General features: G+C 39.2%; 1 long non-coding RNA gene across 1 annotated transcript in view; it reads left to right on the top strand.

The window, feature by feature from the left end:
• Positions 1-586: 586 nt before the first annotated feature.
• Positions 587-13,075, top strand: part of LOC148001448 (uncharacterized) — a 41,954-nt gene continuing 29,465 nt past the window's right edge. The window contains exons 1-2 of the long non-coding RNA XR_015637131.1: positions 587-674; positions 2,512-2,615. This is a non-coding gene — a long non-coding RNA (uncharacterized LOC148001448). The remainder of the gene's footprint in view (positions 675-2,511; positions 2,616-13,075) is intronic.

The raw sequence follows: 13,075 nt of genomic DNA on the forward strand, positions 1-13,075 counted from the left end.
AGAAAGTAAATGAGAGTTAACCTAAAGCCAGCTGAACGGAACATCACAAAGACGAGAGAACACAAGTCATACACTTTTTCATGAAGCTTGTTTAGAAAAGCAGGTGCAGTTATTAAGTTCCACAGGAATGAATGTGATATCTAAAATTCCAACTATGTACGCCGCTCTGCTGGAGAGCAGTTTTCTCTGAGATTGCAGACTTCCATTTTGGAGGGCAGCTCATTAAGATACAGAGTGGTTGGCAGGCTGTGAAACAACAGAATGGTCTAAGGAAGTGGATACAGGTTTATCCTCTGAAACTCATTAACCACAGGATGTCTTAAGGGGAAAGTGAAACACTCCATCCGGGAACTTTCCCAAGCTGACCAGATTTACTAAGCTCTTGAATCCTGTGCTCGGATCTCTCACACACCTTATTCTCAGATAAGGTGAGATGCCTGGAAGAGATACCCTCCAACCTCCAACACTGAGCTGTTTGAAGATTATGAAATCTAGGTTTCCAGATTTTGTGAATCATCACCCATGGTTCCCTAGGCTTTTGCTGATTCAGCTTTAGTTGAGTCATTTCCGTTCCTGTAAGTTACCCCTCACCCATACTCCTGTAACTCACTGGTTCACTAAGTCGGACATGGCTGGCATCTGCACTTCAGTATGTCCTTGGTTCTCTAAATGGGGTGAGTTAATATTTGTTGACATTTCTCTATGGACAATGCCTCACAACAATCTTCTGTGTGTGTGTGTGTGTGTGTGTGTGTGTGTGTGTGTGTGTGTGTTATGTATGCTTGAAGAGATTTTATATTTAGGATAAAAGGATTAAGAGAAACCTCAAAAACTGTAATTTTTAAAATCATGTATGCAAAATGTTAATAAAGAGAGAAAATGGAATGTTCGGCCTTTAATAAATTGCAAGTGTAAAATAGTAAAGTCTTAAAAAGCTTTCACCCTGGCTAAATCTTTCCTTCACCAAAGCCATTGCTATATGCTCTTTATTGGGTCGGTTAACTGAAAATGAATACTCTGGAAGACACTTGAACCACATCCACACTGGCCCATCTGGAAAGTAGTTTCTGTTCAAAACTATTTGGTATACAGAACTTGTTGACAGTGATGGATTTCAAATCACATTTTTCATTAAATGCAAACACCAGCTAATGTTAGTTTTGAAAATTGCCTGTGCCCCTTCCTCAGCAAGGAGCCTGTTATGTGTGTTTCCAGTGTGTTAGCTATTCCCATGACGTGATACATTCTGATTTCCCTCCAGGTCTTCCTTTCACACTCTTCTTGCATTTTCAGAGTTGTTGAAATTAATGAATAATATATTCAGGTTCAAATATGTTCCCGCAGCCCATAATGTTCTTAATTAGTATCTAACTTTGATGGGGTATCGTAAAACTATGCATATTGTTTTCTATACAAAATGGCACACCCAGGGTTATAAAGTGCAAACTATTAAATCACTTCATAAAATAGACACTAGCATATTGGAGGAAAGGATTACCATATTCAGGTTAACAGGATCAAAAGTCATTTTGCAAGCAGCTTAATGCTGTGTCCGTGTTATTTTCTGACAGTTCATTAGTTTTTAATTTTTACTGGCGTCGGAAATGCAGCTCACAAGCAGCAATGAAGCTGTGGTAATCTGCTCTGACGAACAAGTCCAAGCCACTGTTTTTGGCAGACACTGGACAGACATTGTCAGCTCTATATGACAGTTAGCGCAATCAAAACTGGCAAAGATTCATGGAGTCCTACTTAGAAAGAGAGTGACAACTCACACATATATTAAATAAATTAAAATGAACAAACAAACAACAAAAACAACAATTTCTTCCGTCTTCTTTTCCAAAGAGGTTTAAACTGGGCTCTGTCCATGTAGACTGTTGTTTTACATTTTAGGGGCCTCATATGCTGAGGCCTTATTTCACAGTCATGGATTAGAAGAATATATAACCACAGAATACACATAGATTACAGATATGTAAAGATATCTATGATCATGAGTAGATACTCAGAGCCTGGGCTGACCCTCTTAACTGCATCAACGATGATACACTTAGTATGATGTGTTTCTTTCTTTCTTTTTTTTTTTAATTAGCTTGAGTGTTTCTTATATACATTTCGAGTGTTATTCCCTTTCCTGGTTTCTGGGCAAACATCCCCCTCCCCCCTCCCCTTCCTTATGGGTGTTCCCCTCCCCACTCTCCCCCCATTGCCGCCCTCCCCCCAACAGTCTAGTTCACTGGGGGTTCAGTCTTAGCAGGACCCAGGGCTTCCCCTTCCACTGGTGCTCTTACTAGGATATTCATTGCTACCTATGAGGTCAGAGTCCAGGGTCAGTCCATGTATAGTCTTTAGGTAGTGGCTTAGTCCCTGGCAGCTCTGGTTGCTTGGCATTGTTGTACATATGGGGTCTATGATGTGTTTCTGATTATAGCCTATTGTACATACTTCCATTTGTCTGCTTATATAGCTTTTTCCTTTCAAATTCCAATAATTTCTGTGATTTTTCAGGTTCCCATTGTAGTCTTTGGATGACCATCATCCTCTTCAATGCTGATAGAAGACACTCAGACTGTTAGGACCCCATAGTAACTGCTCAACTACAAAGTGCTTGGGTAAGCAAGAAAAGTTAGCCAAATATTTAATTTTACTTGAGGCTAAGACACCAAAAACATGGAAACTTGGTAGGAAATAGGAGAAAAAAATAAATTGTTTTTTTTTGTTGGTTTTCTGTTTGTTTTCTTTTTTCTACGTGATTCTGGAAATTGAACAGCTTTAGAATGTGAGGAAATATTAAGGTACTGAATTATAACTCATTGAGATAGGATAGATGATAAAATATTTTATTTAAATTGTCAAATATGGTGGACTGGATGTACTAAATGTAGATTATACCTTATAATTTACATAATTGTTATAATTGTGTTCAAATTATATGTGAGAGAAAAAGCCTTTTATTGGACTTAAAGGGGGAATTGTTGAGGTCTTGTCTTTTTCTGTCTATTTCTATTGTAATGCTAAGTGTGGGTTCCCATGACCTGAAGTCTGCACATAGCTACTGGGACCCTGCTCTCAAGTTAATTCTGGTTGGTAAATAAAGTTGCTGACAGCTAATAGGTTGAGCAGGAGAGACATAAGTGGGGGTGAGATTTTGGGGGCTTGGAGAGAGAGGACCACATAAATGAAGGAAGAAGGAAGCCACCATGGAAAAGGACGAACATAGAAGGGAGAAGGAGAAGCGCTATTGGCTAAGGACTAAGAAAACATGGCCCAGAAGGCTGTCCAATGGGGTTAAGAACAGCCCAGATGGAGCATAGTAAATGGTAAGTGATGACTTGGAGTTATCGATAGAAAAGGAGATTCTAAGAACATGAAGGGTAGTCAACTGCCCAGCTACTGTGCTGCCTAAGACATATTAAAAATATAAAGACTGAGTGTGCCTTACATTTAGGAGCTTAAATAGTCTAAGGCTGCGAAGAAGACGTGGGCCTGCATTTTCAATATTTACTACTACATGGAGAGGGCATCCTTGGAGTGTGTCTCCCCTTGAGAAGGGCAGGTACGAACAGTGTTTATAAGAGCAGGTTCCTTAATCACTTCCAGAGGTCGAAAAGGTGTTTGCAGAAGCAGAGAACTGCTGTGTGAGTCACACTACCTGAAGGTCTGACTGAAATTCTGAGAGCACAACAGTAAGGTAGGAACTGCTTCCTTTCATTCATGGTTTCAGAGAGTTAGCCTATCAATGAAGAGGATGGAACAACTCCCATTATGGCTGCCAGCCTCTTAGACATATGGAGATATCTTCAAAAGGATTAACTGAATGAATATGGGTGGCACTGACCTACAGTGGATGTTCAGAAGAAAGAAAAGAGGAAAATCAGAGACTCCACCAGCATAAGCCCCATCTCTGTTTCCCAGCAGCTGAGGCTAGCAAGGCTGCTATATCCTCATTCAGTCACAGCAGTCATTGTACATGGTCATCCGCAATGGACGCAGCACTGTTCTAGCCTTGCAGGACCCTAACAAAGAAACAGACTGACAGTGCAACTCAGAAGCCCTCTTTGTGGCAACTGCCTTCCTTTTAAGACTCAGAAACAGTTAAACAATGTAGGCAGGCACAGCAGAAGCTCCTGAGAGAGGACTGAATCACTGAAGAGACACCATAAATTCGACAGTGATTGAGATAATGACACTCAGATCTGAACAAAAATTTATAGCATCAGACGAAGTATACCAATTATACTCAATTATGTTTTCAAGTAGGTACTGGGCTAATACAAATTTGATTGTATATATTTAATTCTGGGAATTTTGCAGTGTGATCACAGCAAAACTCCATCTTTTTAGATATATTAATATTCACACAAACCTGATAGAATGAGCATGAAATTTACTGTTATTGTCACTAAGAAACAAGAATTTTGAGACTCACCAGGCTAGAGGTTGGCTTTTAATCAATGACCTAGTTATCCCAAGGCCCTGCTTATTTCTACTGTGACCTCTGAAACAGTCACACAATACAAAATAATTCAGCCATAGAATATGGGGACCAGTCATCTAGTATACCATGATCCACAAATAGGATGCAGTGTCTCTGAACACTCAGATTTAGTCATAGAGAGAGGGTACCTGTCACTCAGGACACCATGATTCTCCCATACAAGGAGGATCTCACCCAGAGCACTACAGCTGGCCCAGAGAACATTATCCTGTTTTCCTTATGACAGGAAAATCTTTAATAAATAATTTTTGCTTAGTTGCATTTGCAGCGACCTTTGGAAATCAACTTCTCACTGTAGAGTATCTGAACTAGGGACACATCTTTAGAATGAAAACAGCTTAATAGAGGGCAACCTTCTGAGCTATGTTCTCTTAATGAATTAGTAATATCATTGAAGACCTAGAGAATAATCAACACATTTAAAAAAAGCTACAAATAAGATATTAAACCTGCCACGGTAACAATGGGTTACAGAGGGACAAGAAAACTTATGAGAATCCAACCCCTGTCTTCAGGAGAAACTCAGGAAATGACAGCCTGGACGACCAGGGATTATTGATACTGGAGGACACAGAAAGGGCTTTAGGTATCCTGACAGAACAGGAAGGAACTATCAGGTATTATTCATATAATCATAGTATAATATATATTAGTTGCAAATTATTAATATCTATCTTTTATATAAATTAATATTACAATTTCTTGGTTGAAATGGTAAATTTATTTTACATCAAATGTATATGTTATAAAATAAAATGTATTATATATTTATGATATTTATTTTTAAATATAAAATGCATTGTAACTGAATTCTTTATCTGCAGTCTTGTGACTTCATTCAAAAGCAGACCACCTGCATGGTCACGGTGTTCTGAGTTTCTATCAAATCTTCCTACTACCTAGACACATTACAGCACAGTTCAGGCTTTGGTGGTTCTCGTACAAGAAACTCTATTACCCTGTAAGCCCTAAAATACAGAATATAGTCATTTGAAAACAAGGGTGAACAATCAATGCTACTGACTTCTGTATTTGCTGTATGCAATGGTTAATAATGATTGTCACTAAGCTCTGCTAATGTCTTTGGGGAGTGTCTAGATTGGATTGATTGAAATAGGAGACCATTCTAAGGGAGATCTCACAACTAGGTTGGGCTCCTTGACAGAATGACAAAGAGTAATTTGACAAAATGTCAACATTCCTCTCTTCCTGCTTCCTGACCGTGGATGCAGTGAGGCTTGCTGCCTCTTGTTCTACCTACATTCCTTCCCATGATGCACTGTAGCCTGAAACTGAGAGACATAATAAGCTCTTACTTTTTTTTAAGGTGCTTGTCTAAGGTTCTTGTGTCACAGCAACAGAAAAAGAAGTCAATACACCATACTGAACTTTTATTCACTACTACAGAATGCACCTCTGCTTATGAACATCAGAAACAGTAAACTGCATGTGCTGGTAGGTCCTCAGAGCACTGAGAATGCCCTATTATCTCAGAAGGGCGCTCCACACACACTGCTACTAGAAAACTTCTTCCAGGAGAAAAAGGTTTAGAACAAGCTATAAAAAACAAAGAATTTTAGACCTTACAAATTAGTCAAGAAGTTTAAAAATTAAATTTCTAAATTAAAAATTACAGTAAGCTAACTTTAATTTATTGTTAAAGTAAAATAAAACTTTAAAAACTTAACTCAGTATAAGTAAGTGTCTAAGTGCAGAGCCATTCACAGTAAGATGCTGGGCCTTCATATTCACTGCTTACAGAGCTTCTAGTCTTGTGAGCTCCATTCTTCATTAGCTCCCTGTACAGGTATAGCATTAAATATTATTTTTTCTGCTGTACTATGACTCTTCTATATTTGGAAATACATATATACAAATATCTTTGTATTAAAATGCAACACAGTGCTCACTACAGTGGTATGCTGCGTACGTTTATAGTCTGCTGCCAACTTGCCACATGGCCTGGATGGAGCCTAAGCTATAGGATTCTGATAGGGAATTCTTCCCTGTTTGCCTAAAGCATGTTTCCGTATGTATCCTTATCATTAAGTGAAGCATGGCTGCACTGAGATGATAAATGTCATCAGTAGAGGGCACTGAAGGGACAATGGAGAAGAGCATAAGTGTCTCCTTGTGCTTGGCATGATTCCTCTGGCTAGCTCTTGTGGTGCCTGGATGACAGCCCCATGGTTTTCATCCAAGGTTGAATATCTTCATCCAGGTGGCTAGTGGTACCTACAGAGTTTCACTAGCAACCTAATACATGGTCTTCAGTTTCTCCTGTCTAGTTTTTTATTCCAAGAAGTAGTTCTTGGCAATCATTTGCTTTGAACTTATCACTGGCACACTTTCTTCAGCTTCATCCATTTCATACTTAGTAGGGTATGAGCCACAGTTTTTCCTCCCTTGGGGGTGGAAAGGTGTTCACTTCCCTCTAAATCCCTGCCAAGCCATTTTGTTTTCTTGCCATTGGGATTATGATTTTTTTTGACTGTCCACGGTCAGTGCTACTTTTCTGATATCTATTTCAGAACTCTCAGGAATTTCAGTGTTACATGGCTAAGAACAAGTTGAATCATCATCACTTCTAATTTAGAAGGAGACTACTTCAAACCACAAATGCCCAGTGATTGTTACCTCCTCCCCTTGCTTGTTAAATTGTGCCCTGTCTTAACGAACAACTGACATTAGGAAATGAGTTGATGATATACATTTTTGTGAGATTCTACTTGGCTACTCCATTCGCTGTATTCTGAAAACATTAAAGAGCTTATGCTTTTATGGAGAGAGGGGGCCCAGAGAATATAACAAGGCAAGAGAGCTGATTGACTGTGCATTTGATTTGGGCCGCATTCTCAGTACCAATGAAATCTTGAACAACTCACCCAATTGTACTAAAGTTCATTTAATGAAATTGAGCCATAAAGACTTTCTAATGGAATGGTATACGAGCTAATTAATTGCACATCTAAATACTTATTTGTAATATCTAAAGGGCAAGAGAAGAGAGGCAGCAAAAGCAACGGTAATGATTGTTATGACAATGATCACTTGCATGTCTTTACTATGCATGCCTGCATTTTAGGTGCAATGTGAAGAGAATGTAGATGAGGGACAGCTTGTACACCACAAATAGAAACATAGGAAATCACAATTCCATAGGAAGGCACGGTGCTCATCATGAAGTCCAAAGGAAGCTGTGATGGAAGGAGATACCATTATCCTAAGAGTTTTTGTCCCATGGACTTAAATAATAATGTGAATAATTGTGCTTGCTTCCATATTGGTCAATACAGATTATTGTATTGGCTTCATTCATGACATATTTCCTTCCTGTAACTACTTATTGATTACTCATTTTCATTTTGTTAAGAATTTGATTTTCAAGCAGCTGAAAGAGTCAGATGCAGATACTAGAACCCAACCAATGGACAGATGCTGGGACCCCTGTGATTGCATTGGGGAAAAGCTGGAAGAAGCAGAGGAGGAGGTTGGCCCCACGAGAAAACCAACAGTCTCAACTAACCTGTACCCCTAAGATCTCTAAGACATTGATCCATCAATCCGGAAGCATGTACTAGCTAATATGAGGTTCCTACATGTATACGGCAGAGGACTGCATGGTCTGACCTCAGTGAGAGAAGATGCACCTAAACCTCGAGAGACATGAGGCCACAGGGAGTGGGGAAGTCTTGTGGGGTGGGGAAATCCTCTTGGAGTAGGTAAAGAGAGGAGGTATGGGATGGGGAGTGGTCAGGGGCAGGCCAGGAGGCAGATGAAGACTGGACTGTAAAAAAGGATTAAAGAATTAAAAAAATTGTTTGTCTTGATGATGATGATGATGATGATGATGATGATGATGATGATGATTATTGTGAATGATGTAGTTAGAGAGATGGGAGACCATTCTCCCTGAAATGCGTCTATCACCTTTGCCAATGTCTAAATGGAGAATGCCAGAATTAGTTAGAAGAAAAATTATGTTCAAAGAAGTTAGATTCAGATAATTTCAGTGTTTCAGAGTAATGTTGTAAGTCTAAGAGGTGGAGGAAGAGAAAGAAGACAGGGAGAAGGAGGAAGAAGAGAAAAATGTAAAGGAAGGAAAATAGCATGCCATGTCCACCCCTGCGTGTGATGGGACTCAAATGTGACTGAGCTGATTCAAGGGTATAAAGAGATAATAACAAATATTGCTATTTGACAGTTTTATATGTAACATGTGATATATTAGTTGAGAGAACCAAACTATTTTTTATTAGATAATTTTTATTTACATTTCAAATGTTATCCCCTTTCCCCATATCCCATCCAGGAACCCCCTATCTCATACCACCTCCCTCTTCTTCTAAGGGGTGTTGCCCCTCCCCAAACACCCATCCCTTCAGCCTCACTGCCTTGACGTTCCCCTACACTGGGGTGTGTGTGGCATCCAGCCGTGGCAGAACTAAAGGCTTCTCCTCCCATTGGTGCCCAACAAGGCCATCCCCTGCTACATGTGCAGCTGGAGCCATGGTGCAGTCCATGTGTACTCTTTGGGTAGTGGTTTAGTCCCTGAGAATTCTGGTTGATTGTTACTGTTGTTCAGCTCCTTCAATCCTTTCTCTAACTCCTCCAATGGGGACCCCATTCTCAGTTCAATGGTTTGCTGCTAGCACTCCCCTCTGTATATGTCATGCTCTGACTGAACCTCTCAGGAGACAGCTATGTGAGGGTCCTGTCAGCATGAACTTCTTGGCTTTAGTATAACTGTCTAGTTCTGGTGGCTGTATATACATGGGCTGGGTTCCCAGGTAGGGCAGGATCTGATTGGCCATTCCTTCAGTCTCTCCTCCAAACTTTGTCTCCATATCTCCTTGCATGAATATTTTTGTTCCCCTTCTAAAGAAGGATGAAGAATCCACACTTTGGTAATCCTCCTTCTTGAGCTTCATGTGGTTTGTGGATTTTTATCTTGGGTAATAAAAGATTTTGGGCTAAGAACCACTTATCAGCGAATGCATAGCATATGTGTTTATTTCCTGATTTGATTAACACACTCAGGATGATATTTTCTAGTTCCATCCATTTGCCTAAGAATATAATGAAGTCATTGTTTTTGATAGCTGAGTAGTACATCATTGTGTAGATGTACCATATTTTCTGTATCCATTCCTCTGTTGAAGGGCATCAGGGTTCTTTCCAGCTTCTGGCTATTATAAATAAGGCTGCCATGAATGTAGTAGAGCATGTGTCTTTGTTACATGTTGGAACATCTTTATGCCCAGAAGTGATAAACCTGGGCCCTCAGGTAGTACTATGTCCAATTTTCTGAGAAATCTCCAGACTGATTTCCAGAGTGGTTGTCCCAGTTTGTAATCCCACCAACAATGGAGGGGTGTTCCTCTTTCTCCACATCCTCGCCAGCATGTGTCCTCATCTGAGTTTTTGATCTTAGCCATTCTGACTGGTGCGAAGTGGAATCTCAGGAGTGTTTTTATTTGCATTTCCCTGATGACTAAGTATGTTGAACATTTCTTCAACAGAAGTACTTCTCAGTCATTCAATATTCCTCAGGTAAGAATTCATTGTTTATGTCTGTACCACGTTTTTTAGTAGGGTTATTTGGCTCTTTGGAGTCTAACTTCTTGAATTCTTTGTATATATTAGATACTAGCCCTCTATCAGACATAAGATTGTTAAAGATCTTTTCCTAATCTGTTAGTTGCCATTTTGTCCTAATGACAGTGTGCTTTGCCTTATAGAAGCTTTGCAGTTTTATGAGGTCCCATTTGTTGATTCTTGATCTTAGAGCATAAGCCATTGGTGTTTTGTTCAGGAAAATTTCCCCAGTGCCCATGTGTTCGAGATGCTTCCCACTTTTTCTTCTATTAGTTTGAGTGTATCTGGATTTATGTTTAGGTCCTTGATCTACTTGGACTTGAGCTTTGTTCAGGGTGATAAGAATGGACCAATTTGCATTCTTCTACATGCTGACCTCCAGTTGAACCAGCACCATTTGTTGAAAATGCTATCTTTCTTTCATTGGATGGTTTTAGCTCCTTTGTCAAAGATAAAGTGACCATAGTTGTATATTTTTATTTCTGGATCTTCAATTATATTCCATTGATCTACCTGCCTTTCTGTGTACCAATACCATGCAGCTTTTTTCATGATTGCTCTGTAATACAGCTTGAGGTCAAGGATTGTGATTCCCACATAAAGTCTTTTATTGTTTAGAATAGTTTTGCTATTCTGGGGTTTTTGATTTCTTCAAGTCTATGAAGAATTGAGTTAGAGTTCTGATGGGAATTGCATTGAATCTGTAGATTGCTTTTGGGCAAATGGCCATTTTTACTATATTAATCCTGCCAATCCATGAGCATGGGCGATCTATCCATCTTCTGAGATCTTCTTCAATTTCTTTCTTCAGAGACTTAAAATTCTTGTCATACAGATCGTTCACTTGCTTGGTTAAAGTCACACTGATGTATTTTATGTTATTTGGGACTATTGTGAAGGGTGTCATTTCCCTAATTTCTTTCTCAGCCTGTTTATCCTTTGAGTAGAGGAAGGCTACTGTTTTGTTTGAGTTTCTTTATATCCAGCCACTTTGCTGAAGTTGTTTATCAGGCTTTGCACATCACTGGTGTGTTAGTAGCCACCCGTACCAGCTGTTGTCTGTTAGTACAGGGCACAGCTGTTGTCCACCCCCGAAGGACGCAGTGCGCATGTGCAAGGGTGTGTTTGCGCCAAGTCTTTGCCCACCCCGGGTCGTGCCAATGAGATCATGGCTATGCGGCCAATCAGGAAGGAACACGTTGCTTTGGGGGATATAAAGCTAACACTCTCTGGTGCCGCGGCGTCTCTCCTCTTCAAGATGCAATAAACGCTTTGCTGCAGAAGGATCTGGTGTCCGCATGCGTTCTTGCTGGCAAGACGATAGCGCAGGACACTGGTGGACCTCTTGGTGTCACTGAAGTATACTACCATATCATCTGCAAATAGTGATATTTTTACTTCTTCCTTTCCAATTTGTATCCCTTTGACCTCCTTTGTTGATTGACCAATCTGGCTAGGACTTCGAATACTAGGTAGGGAGAGATTGCACAGCCTTGTCTAGTCCCTAGTTTTACTGGAATTGCTTTAAGTTTATCTCCATTTAGTTTGATGTTGACTACTTGTTTGTTGTATAATGTTTTTACTATGTTTAGGTCTTGGCCTAGAATTCCTCATCTTTCCAAGACTGTTAACAAGAAGGGGTGTTGAATTTTGTCAAAGGCTTTCTCAGCATCTACTGAGATGGCCATGTGTTTTTTTCTTTGAGTTTGTTTATACAGTGGATTACTTTGATGGATTTCTGTATATTTAACCAGCCCTGCATCCCTGGGATGAAGCCTTCATGATAGATGATCCTTTTGATGTGCTCTTGGATTTGGGTTGCCAGAATTTTATTGGGTATTTTTGCATCAATATTCATAAGGGAAATTGGTCTGAAGTTTTCTTTCTTTATTGGGTCTTTATGAGGCTTATGTATAAGAGTAATTGTGGCTTCATTGAAGGTATTTGGTAGTGTTCTTTCTGTATCCATTTTGTGGAATAGTTTGGACAGTATTGTTATTACATCTTCCATGAAGGTCTGATAAAATCCTGCACTAAACCTATCTGATCCTAGTTTGTTGGTTTTGTTTTGTTTTTGTTTTTGTTTTTTGTTTTTTGTTTTTTTTGGTTGGGAGATTTTTAATAACTCCTTATATTTTTTTTAGGAGTTATGGGACTCTTTAGATGGTTTATTAAATTCTGATCTAACTTTGCTACCTGGTATCTATCTAGAAAGTTGTCCTTTTCATCCACAATTTCCAGTTTTGTTAAGTATAGGCTTTTTTAGTAGGATCTGATGATTGTTGAGTTTCTTCAGATTCTGTTGTTAGGTCTTCCTTTTCATTTCTGATTTTGTTAATATGGTTACATTCTCTGTGCCCTCTGGTTAGTCTAGTTAAGGGTTTATCTATCTTGTTGATTTTCTCAAAGAACCAGCTCCTGGTTTTGTTGACTGTGTAGTCCTTTTTGTTTTTACTTGGTTTATTTTAGCCCTGAATTTGATCATTTCCTACTATCTACTCCTCTTGGGTGCATTAGCTTCTTATTGTTTTAGGGCTTTTAGGTATGCTTTCAAACTACTGGTATATGCTCTCTCCAGTTTCTTTTTGGAGGCACTCAAAGCTATGAGTTTTCCTCTTAGAACTGCTCTCATTGTGTCCCATAAGTTTGGCTATGTTGTTCTTTCATTTTCATTAAATTTTAAAAAGTCTTTAATTTCTTTATTTCTTCTTTGACAAAGTTATCATTTTGTAGAGCATTGTTCAGCTTCCGTGTGTATGTGAGCTTATTGTCATTTTTGTTATTATTGAAAACCAGCCTTAGTCCATGGTGATCTGATAGGATGCATGGGATTATTTCAATCTTCTTGTATCTGTTGAGGCCTGTTTTGTGGCTATTATATCATCAGTTTTGGTGAAGAGTGGGATGTCAAAGTCTCCCTGTCATTGTGTGAGATGCAATGTGTGCTTTGAGCTTAGTAAGGTTTCTTTTATGAAT

Source organism: Rattus norvegicus, chromosome 14 (assembly GCF_021556685.1).
Source record: "Rattus norvegicus strain SHRSP/BbbUtx chromosome 14, alternate assembly SHRSP_T2T, whole genome shotgun sequence".
NCBI classification, from domain to species: Eukaryota; Metazoa; Chordata; class Mammalia; order Rodentia; family Muridae; genus Rattus; species Rattus norvegicus.